Here is a 23,885-nt window from a genome sequence, read left to right as displayed (position 1 = left end):
ACTTTCTGCATGCCCCTCGGAATATAATTGGAAGCCTTTGCTGGCACTTCATGTTCACTGCTTAGTCGCCACAAGGATGTCTGACATTCTATGGCATCCGTGTACGGTGCCGTAAAACGTATAGTTTAGGAAGCGGTGATTGGTGGAGACGGCCTTCAAGGTTGTGTAAAGGCTGCCATCCGCTGTTAGAGGAAAACATTGGTGTTCGTAGGGAAGCAGTAATATGAACAGCCCGCGTAGCGCAACTACACGTCCGGCAACTAGGAATTCAGGGTTATTAAGCCCATTTGGTGAAAGGAGCAAATGGGAGGAGGCTGAGAAAAGCGTTTGTACATTCTCTAAAAAATGTTGGTAAAAATTGGTAAAATTTTTGACAAATTTGGATTTATCCAATAAACTCCGCTTGTAACGGTCAACATGACTCTGTCACGCTTTTATCGAAAAGGCATGTTCTAAACAGTCACTGATACATCGACCGGTTTGACCGATACAAAGTTTACCTCACGTCAACAGTACCTCGTAGACCACATCCATCGCACATTTACCAAATGGCTGTAGCGCACGGAGCGAGAGACGTCAACGTGCGTATGCAGAGCCACCGGGAGCGCGAGAAGAGATTTTGATATACGGTCCCCTGGAGGCACTGGAGCGCTTCAGACGACGTCGATTATGCGGACCCCGTAAAGTACGCTTGCGTCTATTACAACAAGTTTCAAGATTGTGATACGCACAAACGTAGGGTTTTTATTCAAGTATTTGTGTTTGTGTTTATGGGTTGAGCGTTCAAATCTTCCAGACAACTAAAATTCGCTTCCTGCGTTCTGATGTTTTCGTGTTCAGATATCATTTCATATAAGATATTGGAGTATTGAGAACGATGTAAAATTTAACTCCTAATTTCGCAGAATTGGGTATTTACGAAAAATAAACTCCGATAAAAGCCGAATTTCCTCCATAAAATAAACTTCGATAAACACCCTCTGAATTTCACGAAAAATAAACTCCGACAACACGAAGCCCTAATTAAACATAGAATAGTTTGCACATTTACAATTAACGCATGTTCAATTACGGGTCTGCGGACAGCAAGAACACACACAAGCAAAAACACGATACGGCGCAGAGTGACCTACAAGGAACTTATAGCTCACCGAAGTAGGTTTTATCCACTCCATCTGATTGGCAGCAACATTTTATGCCTTCTGTGTGAACGTGAATGCAAGGAAGGAGTGCAGGAAACCATTTGCTCATTTACGGTATGTTTAGTAAATATGGCGACCGAAACAGTCGTGCTGCAGGCAACGGGCAAACGACGCATCGACATGTTTCACTGTTCCTTCTTTTTTTATACGCGCAGCAATGGAACATGAACGCACAGACAGACCGAATGTATGACTAGACGGAATGTCCAATTGGTCACATGACCGGCGAGACAGAATACTCGAGCAGCCTGAATGTTTGCTATTGGATATTTCAGGCAGCAAGTGATTCGCTACTCTCTCTACTAGATAAGGAGGCCGTACTTTCGCTGAAAGGGGCCTCAAGATTCTGCGAGACGCGCGAACATGGATTACAGAGAATCCATGGGCCGAAGAGACGTTCTGCTGAGCCATGCAAGCCACACAATAAGGAAAGAAACAAGAAATCGCGCCGCGCTAGTCGGACTGTCAGAGCCCCTTTGTGGTAAACCCAAAGCGCAGCAGGCCCACGGATGACATTAAGGCGCACTTTGTTTTGGCTGTCGACACTCATAATCCCTCACAATCTCATTTTTCTAGGTCTCCGCTTGAAGCTGAGTGTACAGAGACTCAAGGTATACGTAAAAGTTAAGGTAGGCTTCGCTGTGTTTTATCTTTTCTTGGACAAATATCTTCTTTTCCCCTTTTTGCCATTCATATCATAATAATTGTTGGGTTTCTACGTCCCAAAATCACGATATGATTGTAAGGGACGCCGTATAGTGGATGGTTCCGCAAATGTCGACCACCTGGGATTCTTTAACGCGCACCGAAATCTGAGTGTACGCGGGCCACTAGCATTTCGCCTCCATCGAATTGCGGCCGTCGCGGCCGGTATTCGATCCGGCGACCTTCGGATCCAATCATACCAAGGCAAGTTGCCATTCTCTTCTGGGATGACATAATATATGTAAGGACAACGGAACAGTCAATGACTGGGAAAGAACACTGACACAGCGCTGACTTTCAACAACGTTTAATAATGAAGCGAAGGCCTTATGTATACGGTATGGATGCAGGGATAACAATTGCGCAACGAAAGCGGCTCGCTTAGTTCCTTCGTTATAATCAAACACGAGTAGCTGGCTGCTGCGACTGCGCTATTTGACTCGACGCCAATTTTTACGCGTGCTTTCCATATTTACGAGCTCTACTCGGTGACGGTGGTTGTAACGCATTCGCTGCAGTCGCCATAACTTTAATTTTCAACAGCCTTTCTATTTACGTTTTACTCAGTTCATTCAGTCTGCTCTTTGCTGCTTTCTGAAGTCATGCGCTTTGTGTCTTTGTTTCTGCGCCACCATTTGACTGGTTTTATCAATGGCCAAACTTAATATTTGCGGCGAAAAATGAGACATGAAAATTGAAGCTCAAGAAACTTCATTCACTCGCTGAATGCAGATCGTTTTTTTTTTCTTTACGAATAACCTGTCAGGCATCGCTTAGCATTACGCGCACGATGAAGAATTGTACTAATTGTACTAATTGCAGGTAACATGTCAATAGCGTGTTGCTTTACGTGAATTTACACGGTGTCGCTGCTTTATGTAGACTTCCTACATTTTGGAACTCTAGGACCGTGTTCATAACTTCTTAAGCTAAACAATTTCGCAAGAGAATGTTTCAGCCAATCAAGATGCGAGACAATATATCATTAGCGGTACCGGCTGACCAATGGGAAAACGCACTTACCAAAGTGAAGTTTTCTGAACTTCGGCCCCTGATTTGTACGCGCCTCTTCCAAAACGTACTAGGGCGTCATCAGTAATTTAAATGGCCTCACACACTCGCAGCAATTATTTTAGCGCGCAGTGACACAAAACCAAAGCAAAAGACTACCTGTGTTTTATACCTTCCACTATGATCTTATACCCCTTTTTATTAAGCTTGTGGCCAATGATCAGTTCGTTGTATTATTAAGTACCAGATTTACTACTGCTACTATTACTGGAGATACTTTTCCTACTCATGATTTCGATAGCGGAATTCAGTCAACCATTATGTATGACAATCCATATATGATATTCTGAGGAGTCATCATCGATCGAGACCTGCGCTGGAGTCCCCATGTGGCCGGTCTGAAGAAGCGCCTGACGACAATCTCACGAGTCACAACTCTTCAAATTCCTCGGAGGGAATACGTGGGGTACGTCAGCGCCCGCGATGTTGTAACCATACAGGACTGTGTTTCTCGGGTACCTGCAGTGCATTTTACCCGACTGCTTATAACAGTGACCTAAGTACAGTGTTTGTCGAATGAAACGTGATACTAGCAGCGCGTGGCTGCTGGCGGCGAGGGGGACAATGAGGGCGCGGGCGTGCATGACACATGGTGACTGTATCCGGTAGACAACGGTTCAGTGTGGGACCAGCCGCTTTCCGAGCAATCAGTCTTGGAACGTCAGAACGTTGGAGCGCTTAATAAGACAGCGACGAAGGTGCTGGTGAAATTCCTACGATCATCCGGACCCATTGAACGACTATGGCACTCCGGTGTTTCAGTGAGCCTGCGCGCACGTGTTGTGTGTGGGTTTTTTTCTTGTTCTTTTTTTCAACCTCTGTCTATCTCATTATTTCCTTCCTTACCTTTCTGTCTCCCCTTGTGCAGGGTAGCAATTTGGATATTAATCTTCCCGTTAACGTCCCTGCTTTCCACATAACCTTTATGTCTATCTCATATATGATAATACATTCATCGCAATGACAGGCTGTGAGTAATATAATTGTCAGTAAAACGAAGAGTATACGACCAATGAAACGCCGCGTGATTACAGGCTCTTTAGTTATTCATTACCCAGTGTCTGTTTACAGGTAATTGTAAACTTATTACACAGTTAGCTTGTACTTTCCCTCGAGTTTTCTGTTTCTTGCAGTTTTCAAAAACGTGTTCCTTCAAATAACGAAATGCCTTGTACAAGCCACACCTGCGTCAAAAGTGGCACAAAGACCATCTTTTGGTCCAACGGAGCGCGAAGCAGTAGATACGTACCGCTCAAGTGATCAAACCGAACATCCAAAGCGAAGCGAGCAGGGCTGGCTATACTTTTACAACCCAGCGGACCTTCGATGAGTAGCGGCCTCAGTGGACACGTGCCCTGAAGTTCCTTCACCGGTCGCCATTAGACGAGACACCGGGAGACGTTTAACGGACCACCGTTACGCTTGTAAACAACCTTGTCGTGGCGCATATAGCGCTCAGCTTCACGGAGAGGTAGAAGGTCGAGTTCACAAAAGCACTCAGTGAGCGCTGTCTCTGATTTGTCGGCTGTCTTCGCTAACAATATGTCAGTCATCAGGATTGGCTGTCCTCTGCTCCTGCGAAAAGTTCTAACGTAAGGATTCTTTCGTGAATATGTTAGCAAATTTTTGTATACGCGATGCGACACTCTTCTGGTCACTACTATCGCTGCCATTCACTTCGGCTGCTTGCCGCAGTATCTAAAGTCGTCGACTCGAATGTCTTCTACTTACAGATTTTCCTCTTGCTTCGTATAGAAGACTCACCGTACTCTCTCAAATGTTTTCCCATTTTTGAGATGACTGGTATTAGTTAAAGTCGAATAGAAGACCGAACGTGCCAGTTACATACTGGCGACGCCTGCATAGGTGTTTAGCATCGCATCATTACGACGGCGTGTAGCGACCCGCTGGCCAGAGCGTGGTCGAGTGGCGGCATGCGTTGGGGGCCGGTGTGCCGGATTGCCTCAACTGGCGCGGCCTCGCCAGAACGAAGCGGACGCGCTCGTGAGGCCAAGGACGCCTCATCGACCCGGGATCCCCTCCTTCTCCGGATCACACCGGAGGGAGGGCGCCTTTCTTGGACGGCAAGAAGGGACCACAGGCCGCCCATGCCACCACAGGTTGGCACAGTGCACGGCACAAAGGAACGGACGCTTCAGGGAAAGACCATGCGCTTTAACTGCTGATTACAGTTGAGTAGGCTGGCTGTCTTCGAATGCGCCCCGGAGCGCCGTTTCGTGTACAGTGAAGTGTGTTTGTCGCGATATCATTACGCAGTTCCATAATTAAAGCTGCGACTGCCCAATCAAAAACAAACAAAACAAAACAAAAGCATGAAATAATGCAAAACCGGTCAGTGCGTGCGTGCGCCAGTGCTTCCTAGGAAACTTAATTCCTTGTCAGAGAAGGCTACGGATGGCTTACTAACACACATGTCATGCTCGCTTGCCATCTGCGCAGCCTCAACAATCATTCGGGTGCGATCATTCCTGTGTTTATACTCGGTGACTGTGCGCTCAAAAAGGGGTGAACATTTACAAGACGCGCAGTGTTGTGCCAGAAACCCGTCTTTGCCATTTTTTACGTTGTTAGCGTGTTCCCTTATCCGGTGCCTCGTAATCAAGCGTGTATGGTGCACGTTACAGCGTGCTGTGCTGTAGTCTTTTCACACACTCTGTCGCAGCAAAGACGGGTCAGAAAAGCGATATTAAATTGTCTTAGGTATACTTAGCGAAAGCCGTCACTCACGCATACAGGTATGTCCACGTGCACAATAAGCACACACATGAACATGTACAAAGCGTGGAATATTTGCGTTCTGCCTCCGTCGGAATGTAGCATACATCGCCGAAAATTGAAATAACAACCTCGTGCCCGGGAGCAGAACGCGCTAGGCTTATAGCACGAAACCGTGCCAGCAGCACCTGTGCTAGCCCTATAGAAACTACTGGCAAGTGCAGGTAAATCTGTGGACACATTCTGCAAGGAACCTTATGAAACAAATGGTGACGTGGAGATGGCACCATTTTGAACTCGTAGAGCGAATACTTCGCGAAGAGAATCGAGTGGAGGATGAATAACTCTTCATTTCCATAGATTTTCTGCAAGCGCTCATGAAAAAGCAGATGGTTGTTATAGAAAACTGCTGGCCTCCGTTACATCTGCGAAGTACTTCACCCGAGAGCTAGAACCCATCAACGGGAATGTATGGCGTAAAAAAAAAAATTGTTTCAAAGTGGCAGCAGTGACAGGGTGGCCTGCACCGCAGATTCCCTGTGAGGCGTCGGCTGACGCCGGAAAGGAGCTTTTGCTGACGGCTGTTAAATCTGCCGGAGTGTCATGTAAATATCGCTACAGCACTGGTGCATAGGTCAGGGGAATTAACAAGCATGACAGCGGCATACTGCTGCTACGCATACTTCGGAACGCATACTCCTACTACGAGACGACCAGCGAACGACAGCGCGCGTCTTCGCGCTGCCGGTGCAAATGTTTTATTGAATAGGCGCGGTCCCGACCATCCCTCTTAACGGGCAGCCTGCTTTTCGTGACTAGCTCTGCGTGTTTCCTCGTGCACGAAGCTCAATCGGACGACGGGAATTCTAATCGCATGCGAGTGCGACCCCGTGCGCCGTGTGCCCCGCAGTCGTCCCCCTCTTCATAATTATCCCGTTCTTCCTCTGCGCTGAGTCGATGCGTCACGCCACTTGTGCCGCTTCACGACGTCAGACATCGTGTTGTGCGTATGCTTTTTAACTTGTGTCGGGATTTCTCGGAAAAGTGTCAGTAATTGCGTCTGATTGTTGAGTGACATTCCCGATCAGCTGTTTCAACGAACGAAGTTGCACAAGACTGAGTCCACATCTATGGCGGCGTTGTCGCTTGTAGCTGCAAAGAAACTCGGCAAAGCTTAGCTATATAAACGAACTTTAAGCGCCACCATCATGAACAGTCGGCGTGATTGGCACCAGTCTGTCGAAGTCAGTAGATAACCTTTTTAATGATTGTTGGGCCAAGGCACACCGAGCCTACGACCGACTGCTAACCCTCTCTCAAGTTCACTGTCGTACGTCACGATCGAAGTTTGATGTGGTCGAGCAGTAGTCATGCTTTGAACTCGCTGGACAACCAAGCAAAACACTCCATTCTTTCTGCAGCAAACGTTCGCGAAAAAAAAAAATCGAATAAGCGCGTGCCTGTAAACGATGCACAGCAAACAGTTTCGTATGTCTATAGTGGCTCAATGCAAGCCCCCCAGTTATAACTGTTAGAGAGCGTCCATAACTACTGTGCAAGTTAAATTAGGTTAGAAATTTCAATAAGAACCACTCAAGACTGGTTCTTCAAGGGTCTATAACAGAGTCTCATGTTTGCTCTCTCGGTGTAATCAAGCAGCCCTAGTTATACATTTACCTCGCTTTTTGTTTATTAGATAGTATTCATGATATTTTTGGCACTTTTGTCTAGCGCCGGCTACTCCTTTTCACAGGTGATAGTATACGGTAAAGTCACAGCAACGAAAAGAAAAAAAATACGTAAAATATTACCTAGGCAGAGTTCCATTTACATTAAAAAAGGGGGAAAAACACTGTCACGACTCGGGGCCGAAGCACAAGCTTCTCCCAAGATGTGGCATGGGGGTTGGGCCTCTGATGTATGGCTTGCGCCAATCGCCGGTATGAAAAAGTCAAGGGCCTTCTCCAATCAAATAACAACAAGCTTTAATAATGTGTTTAAAGAAAGATAAAGATATTTCCACATAACCGAACAGTTATCTTGAAAACAAAGGTGAATTAGTTATACATTCCACAATTATTGCGAATAAGTGCAGTATGCATGAAAGTTGAATATGTAGCGACAATGAGCAATATCGGATGGATGACCAAACAGCAAGAGCTGAACCAATAATTAGAGTTCGCAGTCCACTAAGTTCAAGCTATTGACATACGTAACCGGGCGCAGCAGAGTCCTTCAACACCGGCGCCGTTCATGAGCGACCGTCGAAGCTGGCGAGATGCGGCTCCACGATGACCGGGGGTGCTGGGTGGCTGCGTTGCGTCCCGGGAGTTGCCCAGCGTGGATCTCTTCTCCGGCGCAGAGCAGACTGATGAAGCATAGGATGGGGCCGTTTTTTATACGTTTCTCCGGCCGCCGGTCCCAGCTTTTAGTGTAGTTTCGATGCATCCTTGAAACGGTCACGTAGGCACTGGTTGCTACCGTGCATGGTTCACACTTCACTTTCGGTGTCCTTCACGGGCGAACCATTAACTCACACACAAAACACCAGTCACGCGGTCGCGTAGGCACACGGTCTAAGACGTAGCTCGGATACAACGTCCCGTGGTTCAGATTCCGCTGTCGGTGACTTTTACGGCAAGCCGTTTAATAATAGACAAAACAAAAGCACATGATCTGAAACGTGGCTCGGACACAACGTCCGGTGGTATCAGAAAAACACAAACAAAAGCACATGATCTGACACGTAATTCGGATGCACGTCGCTCTGCTGGCTGTGACCTTCACGGCAAGCCGTTCAATACCAGACAAAACAAAAGCACGTCACGTAGCTCAGATGTTCGTCTTAAGGCTCAGGCTCTGCTGGCGGTGACCTTCACGGCAAGCAGTTCGATAATAGACAAAACAAAAACACATGATCAGGCACGCAGCTCGGATGCTCGTCTTACGGCTCACGCTAACACACACTAAGCGGTGCACGTACGCTCACGGCACACCATTCTTAGAGCAGAATTAGAGCGCTTTCGCCTTGGGCGTAAGCGAAAAAAAAAAAAAAAAGAAACCCTTTTCATGGCGTACCTTAGGACATTATGCGCAGGCAATGTTAAGCATTTGCGACTTTTGTGACAAACACACACACACAAGATACAGTCTCGTCACATAACAGTATAGTTCGCATAAAATGTAATGACACGAACACTGCATATGCTGTAAATAACACGAAACGTCCAGTCACATAGCACCGAAATTCGCAAATTCCAGTCATATGAATACAAAATGAGTTCGCACATGAAGCGACACATACGACCACAGTCAGGTCAAAATGTACGCATGAAATCAGCTTTTGAAAGTTTTTCTCAATAATTTCCAAGTATGTCACTTCTTTCTAGGAACTTTTTGATTGCTAATAGTGCGCGTTTTTGCAAGGTATGTGTTGGCCATGGATCTAGGATTTTTCGTAGGCTGAAGGGCCTACGATCCAGTGCCATTAAATCTCTTACTTGTTGTCTTTCGTCATGATATCGGGGACATCCTAATAAAATATGCTGCATACCTTCATCCACGTGTCCGCATGCGTATTCCGGACTCTCTGCTCGTGAAATATTATGTAAAAAGTGTTTTGTGTACGCGGTATCCAGTCGGAGGCGGTGCACCAGTGTTTCAAAGGCCCTGCCAGTGTTTATCGTTAAAGGGATCCGGAATTGAAAAGTAGGGTCAATGCAAAATAGGTCTGAATATCTAAAAGTTCCATCAAACCATTTCGCTCTGCAAAGACGAGCTGACATCTGTCGCAGTATGCGTTTAATTAGCTTTTTTGTTATAGGTATTCCCGATGTATTATTTTTGCTATGTGCTTGTCCCGCTGCTTCATCCGACGCAACATTGCCAGGGATATTGCAGTGACCAGGTATCCACTGGAATAGTATTGTGATATGAATCAATGTTCTGTAATGCATCCAACTTAGCTAATTGCATAGATAAGTCATAGTCCCACCGTGTTACTTGCAAGTATTTACATATAGACGTGCCTTCTCGTCAGTCCATTCCAATTATATGGTCAGTTAGTTCTGTCTCTGATGTCACCGTATTGTGTTTTTTGAGTCAATAAATAATCAGTCGTTGCGGTCCCATAACGCTATATAAATATTATGTGCGGCATGTGACGGCAGCCAGTGATAACATTCCTTTGTGCGCTCTGTTTTCTTTTGCGCATGCCCAGTTCTACCAACTGGCGGAGCGGGTAAAGCTGTTCGTGGCGTACAGCGAAAGCACAGATATCACGTGCTTCGCACCCACCAATGACGCCATCGACAGGTTCCGCGAGAGCTACCCCAACAAGCCCATCGAGGTCACCTACCATGTCGGTGAGTCAGTGCAATCAGCGCGCATGCGCGGACAGCCACGCTGAGACACGATCATCGCCGACGGCGCCGAGTCCGCCGCTACGTCGGACATAAATATTACACACGGCGCTGAGCCAATGACAAACAATTCTTGCAAAATAAAGCTTTAGTAAACTCAAAGTAGGTTAAAGGCCCGCATTCAGAAAAACGTTTCCAGGCTATAATTGTACGCAAGAGCAAATACTACGTAGGCGGTAGACCAATGGCATAGAAGACTTGCGAACAAAACGTTTTCAGTAACTATGGCGAAATTCAAAAGAGTTTCGTTCGCAAGTTTCCAGTGCCAGTAGGGTTGAGAGCTGGACTAGTTGGTGAGATATCATTTTAACGTATGGTGTAGTAGCGCAAATTCGACGGGGACAAAGAGGACAAGAAGCAAAACACGACACTCGCTACTTAAAGAGTGGCATAGCATTTTCATGTTTGAGAGCAGCCTTAAAGGGGTGGTGCCACCAAATTTGTGGCTTGCGCGTTCTTTGCTGTAAGCGTTACCTATAGCTCCAGGAAGCATGATGCACGCACCAAGATTCATGTATTCTCGCTAAATAATTTAATATCGCCTTTTGATTTGGACAACTTTCGGTTTCGGTTTCTCGGCGCCGAGGTTGGGCAGTGACGTAGAAGTGTAGGAGGCGTGGTCACGTGACCACACAAGGCTGTGACGCACATATACTCTGTTCCAGAAGTTCCGTGCAGCACTGTGGAAGCTACAGGCCTTCTCAACCAATCAGGAGGGCGAGCACATCTAAGTGTATCCTTCCGCGCCCTGTCGTCTGCTAGCGGCGAGCGCTGCAGCGAAAGCGGCAAGAGCGTCTCGGGACACTGTGCAACTGCGCAGTGAGATGAGCTGTAATTGTGAAAGCGGTTAAATATTCTCCTCGGCACCGTAAAAGCGCGCGTCTTCGAGATACTTGCACGATATCGCACAGGAGAACCAGGCGCCGCCATTTTGACTAAGGAGTGACCAAATCTGCCACCGCGGACTAATCACAACCCAAGACTAGGTCCTCCGCGGCGCTGTGGACGCTCGGGCTGTGCGGACTACTCATAAAAGTTTAGACAGTGTCGTACCATTCCTTCGTACTTTATAAGTAAAAGCATAACACATACGATCCACAACAGCGTTATTTCTTTCGTCATTTGCATGTTATAACACGTACAAGCAAGAACTCTTTCTTCAGTATCATGGAGCCACAAAAATTGTTTTATACAGAAAATGCGACAAAATCGTCATACGAATCACAGCTACAACACGCAGAGAAGCCTTCAAGTAAAAATCCTCCGACGAGACCGCTTGCAAAAGTCATGAGGACAAACAAGGGGGTATACGTATATGGGGCACTACATCTCGCTTCGCAACAACCTGCGCTCGAGGGTCGTGTAGCCTTGACTCTGCTGCACGGAACTTCTGGAACAGAGTATAGTCAGGAAGCGATCGAAACTCGGCGAGTGATGGAGCAACCGATGCTTTGCCGGTACTATAGTGAACTAGAATATATTCTAGTTCACTACAGCCGGTACGTACGTTGCGGAAGTGGGGGGTACGGAGGTCACTCACGTTACTACAGCAGATTTGGTGTGACGTCACTACAACTTTCGTTGCCCATCCTACAGATCTACGTCAGTGTTGGCGCGCTAGCGATGGGTTTCGATCGGGAGAATGAGCATTTAGGTACACTTTGGAAGTGAATTAAAATATATTCTAAACGTTTGCTGTGTCCGACCCTTCGTGTGGAATGTCCTTGCATACAAAGGAAACCCACAATAGGCTTGTTATAGCCTCGAAATATGATGGCACCACCCCTTTAACAAAGTCATGTCCAGAAAAAATTAGCGAAAGCTTCAACCAACAAATTATCAGGCTAAAAAATGCTGGGTACGAAAAACACGTGGTGTGTAGATCGGCCAACAAGCTGATTAGTCACGTACGCGACAACTTTCAGAAAAAATGACAAGTAATGAAAACAGAAAGAAGCTAGTGTCAGTTCCATATGCGCACAAGATTGCCCATAACTTAAAAAACGTAGGTAATCGATATGGCATAGAATTAGTTTTTTCGGCACCCAACAAGCTTTAAAAAATATGTTCCAAACTAGACCGTAAAGTTTCGATAGCAGCAAAAACTAATGCCGGTAGTTGTACGATAAATCACACAACAAAGTTTGTTAAGTGTAGCTTATCAGTTGTGTATTGCTTGCCGCTATCGTGTGGAAAGGTATACATCGGCCAGAGGGTCGTTGTTTGAACACCCGACTTTTAAAACATAAGCGGTCATTGGGAACTAATATTCATTCTCACATAAAGGGACACTGTTCTCAGTGTGGCTGCTCGCCACTGTTCAGTGACCCAACCGTAGTTTTCCGTCATGGGAACCAACTAACCAGAGAAATTGTCGAAGCCTTTCACATTAACAAAAGAAAAGATGGCTGCATTAGTCAGTCATCAGTTTCGTTAAGTAACCGAGAAGCCAGCTTCCTCGAAGGACTTTAATTGAAGTTAGTGTTTGCATGTGTCATACTTTCCTTCATGTTGTTTTAAATCTGTTTCAAGCACGTGTGAATTCCCGCCAATGTATTTTGTATTGATGTTACCCAGCGCTGCCATTTGTTATGTCATCTTAAAGTGTCTAAGCATAACTGCCGTGTACTATCGCTTGAGTGTGCGCAAAAAGGTTTTTTTTTGTTGGCAATGATTCAGGGTTCGTAGTTCATTTCTGTGTCGCTAGGGATTTGAGTTATATATGAAGTGCTGCTTCTGAAATAAAACTAGTTGCGAGTGTAAAAAAAAAAGTAGCGAGTGTCGTGTTTTGCTTCTTGTCCTCTTTGTCCCCGTCGAATTTGCGCTACTACACCATACGTTAAAATGATTTCCAGTGCCATTTGCCAGCTGCCTTCGCGAATGATATGCCCAGCATTAGGACTGGCTAAGAATTTCTGATACGAACAATTCTAGCATAGGAAGTCAACCGTACACCAATAATGCTTTCCGTACCATACCATACCGGTTCAGGCAGCCAGACTTCCTCAGATTAATGGAGGTACACTCTTAGAAGAAAGGGCGTCGGGGCACTCCCTTTGTGAGAGTTTTGGCTTGTCCCGCTGGGCACTCCCTTTTCCGGGGTGAAACAACTCCCTCTAGACAGGGAGTGATTCAACGCCTCCTCATGGAGTACAGTACTCCGTCTGCGATAGAGTGAAAGCACTCCTCCGAGGGAGTAAAGCTATCACGTTGAAACAGCTTTGAAATAAAATTAATCGAGCACAGAAAATGGCACATTCATACGCGCACACATTCACGCAACCAAAACACGTAGAGCGCTCGCAACCGAAACGCATACATTAGAGGATTTTAGTCTGTCCGGCACCGGAATACCGGGTGTGAACTGCGCATACGCACGCCCGGTAAACATGGCCGCGCCGCTGAAAGCGATTGCCGTCCACCTCGAATCTATCAAGTGGTCGTCGCGCGCTCTGTCGGTTATCGACCGAACTGATGCTTTTATTTGCTTTAGGTTCACGTCCTAAAGCTTCGACAGCAAGGTATTCGTGTCGATTCGGTACCGTTTTCGAGAGCCATACTCAAATAATCAACGATGTAGGCTTAGCGAGCGACAATCCCGGAATCTCGAAGGTCATACATTATGTATCGGTTAGTTGTTTTATCCTCCATAGCTGGCGCAACTTGACGTGGCGGCAGCTACGGCACACAAAGCGGCTGCGAAAAAGAAAATTTTGGCACTCGAACAGCGTTCACGGAATAATTTTGCTGTAATGCATAGCTCTAGGGGTAATTAGAAAATGGACATCAATGTAAACACGCACATATGACAACACATACAAATCGCACACGACACAGAATCGAACTCATGACCACAAGCACCGAAAGCAGACACTCTAACTACTACGCCACAGAGCCACCGCGTGCTTCGTTGACTTTTCACGGCCTTATATATTTACCAAGTGGTTTGCAACGAGAGGGCGGAGCTTGCTACTTCTTTTTTTGCATCATCGGCGTGTGTTTGCGCATGGATTAGGTTAGTAAATAGTTAGCGCGGCGCCATGAACTCACGAAGGCCACCGTTAGCACCTTCAGCTCCGACTTCTGTTCGTCGTTTGTCGTGCCGCAAGAGAAGATAAACGTGTGTTTTTTGTGTGTTCACCATACATCGTGGATGTCTCGCTCGCCCAAAAATTTGCCCATACCGGCGTGAAAAGTACCTTTAGATAGCGAAACTCACGTATGTGTATTCTACGAGCGTGTGCTGTTGGAGAGTTTTGGTTATTTTTTGCCGCGAGCTGCAAGTGTCGGCAGTGCGTTCTCAGCTGTTCGAAGACCATCATATGTCGCATATTTTTGTTACATACGTCGATGTCAGAGTTCCAAGGGTATTTTAGCGTGCACCTATACAAGCATGTGCATTTATTGCGCGTGTAGGTGCTGTTGCGATCTGCACGCAGGGTCAGCGGCACCTCTGAGCAGTTAGACGAATATTTGCGTGATGAGCACTTACGCGCGCTGAAGCACGACATACAGTGCTTCTGAATTAGTCATAGTCAGTATTTATTTGCTTTTATACTCGGAGACTAGCTACCTTTTACTAAGTAACCCTTACTCTTCCGTATCACGCCGTCGTTCAAATGTATGTCGAAGGCGTCCACCAAGGTTAAGCACGATGTCCATTAATTCGCGAGTGACAGGTCTCCCTTAAAATAGAAAAGATAATACTGTTGCGCCTCTGTATTGCGAACGTCCGCGTGTAGTTGGCACTACTCCTGAAGAGATTGTGCAGTACCTATTAAAAAAAAAAGGCATTGTATGCCTCAGTGAAACAGCTGTTCTTCAGAAAATAAGGTGTCATTTTAATTAGGATATTTTTGTCACGGCGGGACACAACTTTACTTTTTCGTGATTCAGGACAGGGGCGTAGCCAGAAATTTTTTTCGGGGGGGGGGGGGGTTCAACCATACTTTAGGTATGTTTGTGTGCGTTTGTATGTGTGCGTGTATTATACACATGCAAAATTGAAAAATTTCGGGGGGGGGGGTTGGAACCCCAACCCCCCCCCCCCTTGGCTACGCCCCTGATTCAGGATTACACATAGCACGAACATGAGTGCAGCAGATAAATAAAAACTGAAAAAAGTTGGTGCCATGTGCACTCCTACTACCTCGTGTACCTGTAGTTGATGTCCAAATCTATACTATACAAATTATGCGACCATTTATAAATGATCAACCCATCTATGTTCGATCAAAGTTGATCTGTTTCCGTTTACTGCCTGTCGCTTATTTGCACGATGTTTTGCAAGAATCATCGGTTCAACCCATCTGGTAGAACGCAAGCATTATCTGTAGCATGCAATGGTTCTCAGGGGGGGGGGGGTGTCAGGGAAGCTATTTCTGGGGGTCCGCGAAACGTATCTTCGAAAAACAAAATACGCCTTTTTTGAAGAAACAATATGTCCAATAAAGCGGCCCCTTCCGTTTTTTTTTTTTCACCGCATAACGGTTATGCATTGCGGCGGAGCTGACTTGTACCTTCCATGAGATGGCTGTAAAGTTTTTACTGCAATTTTCTACCACCTGTGATTTTCCAGGCTTGCAATTTGAAGAGAAAGCGTAGCGAGAAACAGCTGAAATGTGGCGGCAGATCGCACAACTTAGTGACAAGCTGTCGAGATTGAATTGGCGTGGCACTTTAGTTTGACCATTCTTTGCCACGGAGAAACGCAAGGCACCTATTTCACGCTGCATGTCGTGCTAATTTATAAGCCCCCCCCCCCTTACCTCTCACTGCAAGGGGTCCCTCATCACTTCCACCAGTCCACAAGGGGTCTCAAAACATCCATGGCTGAGAACCACGACCTATATGTCAAAGCCTGAACAATTTCTTTTACATGTACAAGGACTTTTTTGTTTGAATGCATTACAAATTCTTAAAACTTCAAATGATACAACAAATGCTGGTTGTAGTACTTTATTGGAATCAAAACAATAAGATCCACAATGTCAATGTAAATTATACATTTTCATCTACCACAGAACCTATGCTCATTATTGAACAGATGAAACCATACACAATGCAACTTGAGCACTAAGTCACAGCAGTAAAATATTATGAAAGTATAGTTCAAAAATTCATCACAAAGCACGACACATACACTTCGCAATGCCAGTATGCAAGTACAATCCAAAGAGATGGCATGCACAGCAGTGGCGTAGCCAGGGGTGCACACCGGGCCTACCCCCCCCCCCCCTCGAAAATTTTTTTTGCTATGGCATACAGAGCCCAAAATGACAGTTGACCACATCTGCCTGCCCGGCTCCCACTTCAAATCAAGGAGTCGCCCCCCCCCCTCCCGAAAAAAATTTCTGCCTATGCCCCTGATGCACAGAGAACTTGGTGTCTGCTTACACATGAAGGCAACTCGATAAGTAATAAAGGCTTGCAACACTTAGGCATGTTGGTGTACCATTTTTCTGATATACTGCATTAGTTTGCCCTCAGGCATGAAAACATGTTACACATGATTGTGCAGTTCAATTTTTCGTATAAAGACCTGTGGTGTCGACCATAGATCCATTTGCCAAGGTTTGTAAACACAGTCGCCTTTATTCACATTTTTAAGAAATAATGTAAATTTATAAAGTTAAGCTTGGGAACATGGCATTATTTCGCAACCCTATTCACCGTATTATTATGCATAGGTAGTAGACCAATGGTTACAATATTTAAATGCCAGCTAGTGCCATCCAATTCGACTGGAAAATTGGTTCTTCGTCACCTTCAACAGCTCAACTTATGGCTCGTGCAGAAGTACCACATTGAAAATGAATCCGAATACCATGACAGGAAAGTTACCTCGGAGTTAGGCAATAACATGCTTTGAATTAAAAATTGCCCATCAATACTGGTGGTGGCTTGGCACATTAGAGCCAAGGACTGGACATGCCATGAGGTTGAATAAAAATTGAACAGGGAATAAATAATGGCTGTAAAACAGTCAAGAACCATGCTTAGTAAATTAAATGAGTTAACATTCAGCATCTTTTCAAGCCATGTAAAATTTTCAAATGCACACTGTTATTGGAAAGTTTGGACTCAGCACCGTGCATAACACAGTGCAGCAGTCCAAGTGGTGACAATCCTAAATACTGAGAGATGTACAAGATCATCAGTATAGTATACTGTAAGGCACAGGAGTGTTCACGGAAGAGACCGTCTTGTAGACAAACAGGTAGGCCAGAACTGTTGCTGCTTTGCCAAAAGTGTTCAGTCTTCCTGAAAAAGATATCAAGCAAAGAAGTCCATTAAGCTTTCTGCATCCATACAAAATACCCACTTGACTTCTCTTACTGCAGACTTTTCCGAAACAAACACAAAAATACAAAATTAAGAAGCTGCCAAGTATTTTCTTGCGAGATATTCAATGAGTGTGCAGCACACTTTCATTCTTGTAATATCTAGAAAGACGCAGCATTATAATAAAGAAAGACGAGGCTCATTTGCTTGTCCATGTTTTGCTGCCATGTTTTTATACACATAGCAAAAGAACAAGGTACAGCTAGTGTGCAGTGTTGCTTGTTGTTTTGTGTAAGCAACTCCTATTACAAAAATAATTCATTTATCCTCAAAACTTAGTGCATGTCCTCCCAATTAAATTATTTAAAATCCTAGGCTAGACGGACAAAATATAGATATATAGTACTTATGAGGCATGCCACAGTGGACAGCCTCGATTTTTCAATTTACATTTAAATATCAAACTCTGTTTATGCCAAAGCAGCATCTAGATGTCTTTCTTACAGCACTTCGGACTAAACCAGCGGTGCACATAGCACCTGCCTGTAAGCACTGCACCATCCTGCTTCTGCCAACTATGAAATGCGTGCACACTGAAAATTTTCTATGCTGCTTACTGCTTGCTATTACTTTAAATCTCCCCTAGCCAACACAAACTAGACAACCAATTAATATAACTATCAAGTGGAAATGAATGTAAAAATTTTCCTAACAGTGATAACTTAAATCACAAGGCGCATGCAGCCCATCCTATGTTAGTCCTGTTGTGACTCACAACAGGACTAACATTTGTGTCGCAAATTGTGAACGGTTTTGAAACTACCAAACACAAAATAAAGTTAAACACCATAATAACAATGCGCTGGTGAGCTTCAATGTATATCGATGTACATGCCACTTCATTGTTAAGGTAACGCATCACAATACTGACCGTTTGAAGCAAAACGGGAATGCGAGCTAGTTGGCGGGTAATAGGAGAGGTTCAAGTTTAGGTATATTTTCTGCTGAAGCAATAAAGGTTCAGTTGTGAGTAAGCGCTCGTGCTGTGCACTTTCTTGTCCTTGTCTTCTTAGCACTGCCGTTATATAAGTACTGACCATTACACCAGGAACACTATGAATCCCTCACAATACAGTCAATATCATGCTACAGGTGTCTATTATCGAGGCACTCCACTGTAAATTCAATATAGTGTTATGGCGTGACAGAGTGCAGGTGCAGATTCTGTACACTGTATCGGATGACTGAGATAAGAGCTACCATGAAATTGGACTCAAAATAGTGATACTCTCAATGTTTCTAATGTATCAATGACTTGCTTCATTAAACACAGGTATGCATTGCACAATTCAGAAATGGATTCTATTTGATCACTCTCTCCTAACGAGATTGCTGCTACCAACCCAGGTTCTGTGAAGCATCCAGATGAGCTTCGAGAGTTCTTATCAAGCTGCTGGTGTCCACAGCTGCATAGCGTTGCATGTGCCATCTTGAGCACCATCTGCAAAGAAAAAAAGAAATGTACAGGTTTTTTGCAGTGACTCACTATTTCATGCTGCACTAAACAGCTGTAAAGCAATTCAGATAACCGGCATAAATTCAGTTAGATGTCCGTGCATGAAACAATCTTTTAACTCTAAATTTATTATCCTAATGCACTCGAACACCAAGAACTAATTCAGTACATAATACAAAACTGGCAGTGTAGATAAAGCGTTTTTTTTTATCTCAGGGAAAACAGATTCCAGAGCTGTTTCATGCTGCTCCCGTTTGATGTTAGCATTGAAAGTGCTGCTGTGCTTCTTATGCAAAAGTGAGCTTAGAGACAGACTTTACGAGGCATCATACTCTTCTTTCCTGTTTTGTTCTTTTTCTTAAAGTTTCTTTTGTATTATCCTTTATTCCTCGTACCCTCTTCCTTTGCACAGCATGGCCAGCCAGTTTAAGAACTGGCTAACGTGCCTGTCTTCCCATCCATTTCTTTCTTTCCTTCCTTCATTTTAAGTCTTGCAGCATTTATCAACTTCAGTAGTGTAGTGTTGCCAACTGCACAAACATTCATAACCTACAGCCAACCTACAGCCAACATAACCTACAACTATAGCCAACCACAAATTTCACTGCCTGTGCGAGACTAGAAAGAAAATACTTGCAGTTTCAAGTTCACTCCACACCTACCATTTCGTCAAAAACACAGCATTTGAGTTTCTGATAAATTAAGTTGTTTGCCGTGTATCATTCTAATGAAAGAGCTCCAAGCAAAGCAGGATAAAGCACGGAGAAGGTGCACAACAGCACATCCTTTGAGAATTTGCGATAGAGTCATCTGGTGTCTGCGTCCATTGTCTACTGCTTCTGGTGCTGCACTAAACACAATATTTACATTCATCAAGAAGTATGAAGGTAGGAAGCTTACATATGACTTACAGAAGTAAACCATAAGAAATGACGAAAGGTGTTCTGTTCTTGCTGAACATAGTTTTTTTTTAACTGTGATAATGTTTAATGGCTGCTTAGCCTTGCTTCAAAGCTTCATAATAGTCTATGAGAGTCACATTTTTTTAATGATTGTCCCTCTGCCATCAGTATTGCATTGAGCTGACTTGCACTGATGTGACTGAATAAGCCTGGCGCACCTCACACATCTTCAACTCGATGAGAATATTCACATGGAATCCAGGAGATTCAAGATGTCACTAATTTGTCACAAAATTGTCACTAATTAAGTGACTATTAAAATGCACGTGCTTCACCATAACGCTGGCACTTAGCAGACAACTTTCACATAATATGGCCATCATATCTCTGCAGCATAATTTATTCGCTCCAGTCCAACCTAATGACGTAATTACCCTATGGTATGCTGTTTTTTTTGTTTAGAGACGAACAAAGTGCGCAATGCAAAATTGTTATCGAAAAGTTTCCCACTTACTAATATTGGGGGGTTTTGGAATAGCGTACGCCAAGCCCGTAGCACAGGGGAAGGGGGGAGGGAAATTCTGATGGAGGGGGGTGTTTTACCGAAAATGAATATGAAAATAGGAGTTTTTCTAAAAAAAGTGAAGGGCGCAACGAAGGGCCCCGGAAGTTTCGCCCATCTGTTTTTTCTTTAACGTGCACTGACATCGCAGAGTACACAGGCGTTTAGCGTTTCGCCTCCACCGAAATGCTACCGCCGCGGCCGAGATCGAATTTCGGGTCGGCGGCCGAGCACCGCAACCATCGTACAACCGAGGCTGACAACTACAGCTGATTCAAATGAAAACAAAGTTGCCCTTAATGCACACATGACGGAATGATAACCGCGGCCTCTCGCTTGTTTATATTTTCTGAAAGCACGCTGCCGCATTCACGCTTTATGGCAAGCAAAGAAATTGTATAGCACAAATTTTTTCATTGAGGCGTACCCGCTCTTCGATAGAGTGGCCGTGCAAAGCGTGTGCCTTCACAAAAGCTTTTTAAACGCGCATCAGGCATCACACGTATGCGCGTGTAATGCTTTTACATTCTGCTTTTTATTGTACTTTCCACGCGACACACTGTGCAGCACTACACACGTGAGCGCCGCGAAACTGAGAACACAGAAGCACCACTTACCGTTCGCATTTCCGACTGTGCCTAACCAGGTGCTGGCCGAACACGCATACACGGAGGTGCAAGCACGCTTGAGTCTCCAGACCATCATGAAACCAACACGAACATGCTCACAGTACGGTGTTGCACTGCAGTCGCTAAATGCCGTTCACGTCCAGCGTTGAGATCACAGTCGCGCACACACAAGACACTGGCACGCACAGCCGACACAGCTGAGCAATTCGGAAACTTCGATTACCGGGCAACGGGAGAAAATGGCGAAGGCAGCGACGGGCGACGGCGAGACTTCGACTTTAGCACGCACGCTTCTCCTCTCCTGGTGTGCGTGTGTCTGTTTTGTTCTTATTTTGTCTTTCCTCGCTCGCGCATGCGTCGGAAGGTTGCGTTATCGTGTTTCTCGGCGGCTCATGTAACAGCCCTCCCGTTTAGCGGCCGCTTGAAGGAAGTCGCGTTTATAGACGTCAGACTCTGCCCAGGCGGCGCTGCGAAAAACACCGCCACCAGCGCCCTCATCGTAGCCCTGGCACTAACTGGGTAGTGCAAGGAGAGCCGCCCGCAAGCGAATGTGCATAGGCCGCAATATAACCCGGCTCCTCTTTCGTTGGTGTCGAGGCGCGGTTTCCTGAAAATCAAGAACCTGGAAAGCGTCTTCCGTCAATCCACGCTTCAGAAACAAAGGAAGCTGATCAAAGCGAACTGCGAGTACAATGCAAAATAAGTTTTAGTTATTCCCGCGCGCTGCAACTCGCAAGTACAAGCGAGCTACCGAGTTCGAGGCAAGCCCTCCGACATACGTTCTCTAGAGCAGCATTAAAATCGGGTGTATACGTATGCCACAGCGATAAAGTACCTACATACACGATCAATTTACTTAGCTATGCATCTTACGATCAGTGGTACAAAACTCGGTTCATCAGGGCGAATGGCTCCGGCGATTTTCGCCTTTTCAGTTGCATTCTCCCTTAATTCATCTCTCGCTTCCTGTGCATTGGAGTGTTTTATTACGCATTCTCAAATGGTCTCTTGATGGTCGTCTTCCGTTTGTATGTACTGCAAATGGGGATACGTGCGTGTCCACTTTCGCGGGGTAACCAAAGGCAAAACCGTGGCCTCCGAGATAGCTACGGCAACCGCGGAGGACACGGGCGAAACAAACCTGAAGGGGGTCACGACCAACATTCTGCGATTTACTTGTATGACGCACGTGGTGTTAGCTAGTTAGAACCAGAACTCTGAGCCTTCAAAACGTACATACGTCCGCGATGCTGTGTTGTGACGACCAACTCGTCGCGGTGTGCGTATCACGCGTCTCCAGTCTGCCTCTAGCTGCTCACTTCGTGTTACACGACAAGCACCGCGGTCAGAGCCTCTGCTGAGCTTCATACTCAAGGTTACCACGGTTTTGCATCAGGGCTACGCAAAACAGCACAGCCACACATTCATGCCACCGGCTGTGGAGAACGCGGGTACTTCGCTTACCCAACACGCTCGCAACGGCCCGTATCCAGCGCTCCCTTTCTTCTTCGTACGACAACTATGGAAATCGGTAAAACTGAACGTTGTTATTCAGTCTTTTACGTCCGTGGCAATTCACAACGCAACAGTGCTCTTTTGCGGAGTTTCTTCGTAGCGTGCGGAGGGCTCTCGTCTGCTGCTGTTTTCGCCGTCGTTCAGGCGAGTGATCCAGCAAGCACTTCACGACGGTTCGGTGGCGCGTCCGACTAGCGGAGAGCAATTCACAGCTCTCATTCTGAGTGCTAAATGCGCAAACACACGCGATATTAAGCTCAATCGTTGTTTCGCACTCGCTAGTTGCACCTGGTCCCATAGCAAACTGTACGAGAGAGTCGGTCTATGCACTACTCAATACTTCTTCGACAGGTGGCGCCACACATCTTGGAAACTCCAGAGTCTGACGTCTATATATATCTGTTATTTTGACGCGATAGCGTCAAAGAGCTCGTCTCGCAGGAATTCCGGTGTCGGCGGCGTCGGCGTCATTGGTTCTGAGCGAAAGAGCAGCGTTGGTTGGTCGTGAGCGAAAATTCGAGGTAGATGCAAAGAGAGAGAGGGCGTTTGCACTTTGGCTTTCCTTGCGGCACTGTGTATATGTCTCCATCGAGAAGCGAAGGCAAGCTATAGCGATTGAGAAGGCGATAGTGTGGTGTGCGTGTGTGTGTGTGTGTGTGGGTACATGCGTGTGTACGAATATCGCTCTCGCGTTTTAAAGGCGAAACGTAAGAGTCCCCCCCCTTTTTCTTTCTTTTTTTTTCTCATGCTCTCTGTCCACAGCATTTTATTGCGTACGCTGCGGCGTGCCGCCTCTAGTCAGTTTATAGCTAGGACCTGACTCAGAGTGTGCGTACGTGTGAGTATAATCGCGTACATTTATGATCGCAGATTCTTTGTGCATGTCAGCGGTTTTCGTCGCGATAAGTTGACGAGGAATGTATCGCCGTCACTTCATCGATTGAGCTACTGCCAAAGATATTAGACTGCACGAACTTTTCTTTACAGCTCCTTATATTTGGAGAGTTGCAAGACTAAAACAAGCTCTGAAACAAGCTCTTATATGGCAAGAGAGTAAAACAACCTTTTACTCTCTCGTGGGATGCGGGAGTGAGACAGGCACTTTACTCTCTTTTGCCAGGAGGAGTGAAAGGCCTTTTCACTCCTCCTGGCCGAAAGAGAGTAAAGCGCCTCCCTGAGAGAGAGTATAATGAGATCTGTGGGAGTAACACAGCTCTATAACTCTCACTAGCAGGAGTTTCAGTTTTTAGAGTGTATGCAATAGTTAGAGGTTTATGAGATGGTTTCTGGGCGCTGAGCGGATCTTGCACGTGCGACAAGAATCACGGCCGTAATCGCAAAC

At 45.6% G+C, this 23,885-nt stretch overlaps 1 long non-coding RNA gene and 1 pseudogene across 1 annotated transcript; one reads left to right on the top strand and one right to left on the bottom strand.

Moving 5' to 3' along the window:
- The window catches only part of LOC119376742 (fasciclin-1-like), a 62,939-nt pseudogene that overhangs the window by 8,286 nt on the left and 30,768 nt on the right, over positions 1 to 23,885 (top strand).
- LOC125756583 (uncharacterized) lies at positions 16,759 to 21,123 on the bottom strand. The gene is made up of 3 exons (XR_007414616.1): positions 21,017 to 21,123; positions 18,823 to 18,920; positions 16,759 to 17,398 (listed from the first exon to the last, which is right to left on the bottom strand). It is a non-coding gene; the product is annotated as an uncharacterized LOC125756583 (long non-coding RNA).

The sequence above is a fragment of the Rhipicephalus sanguineus genome, unplaced genomic scaffold, assembly GCF_013339695.2.
Source record: "Rhipicephalus sanguineus isolate Rsan-2018 unplaced genomic scaffold, BIME_Rsan_1.4 Seq216, whole genome shotgun sequence".
Classification (NCBI taxonomy): Eukaryota; Metazoa; Arthropoda; class Arachnida; order Ixodida; family Ixodidae; genus Rhipicephalus; species Rhipicephalus sanguineus.
This window is presented reverse-complemented; position numbering and strand designations above follow the sequence as displayed.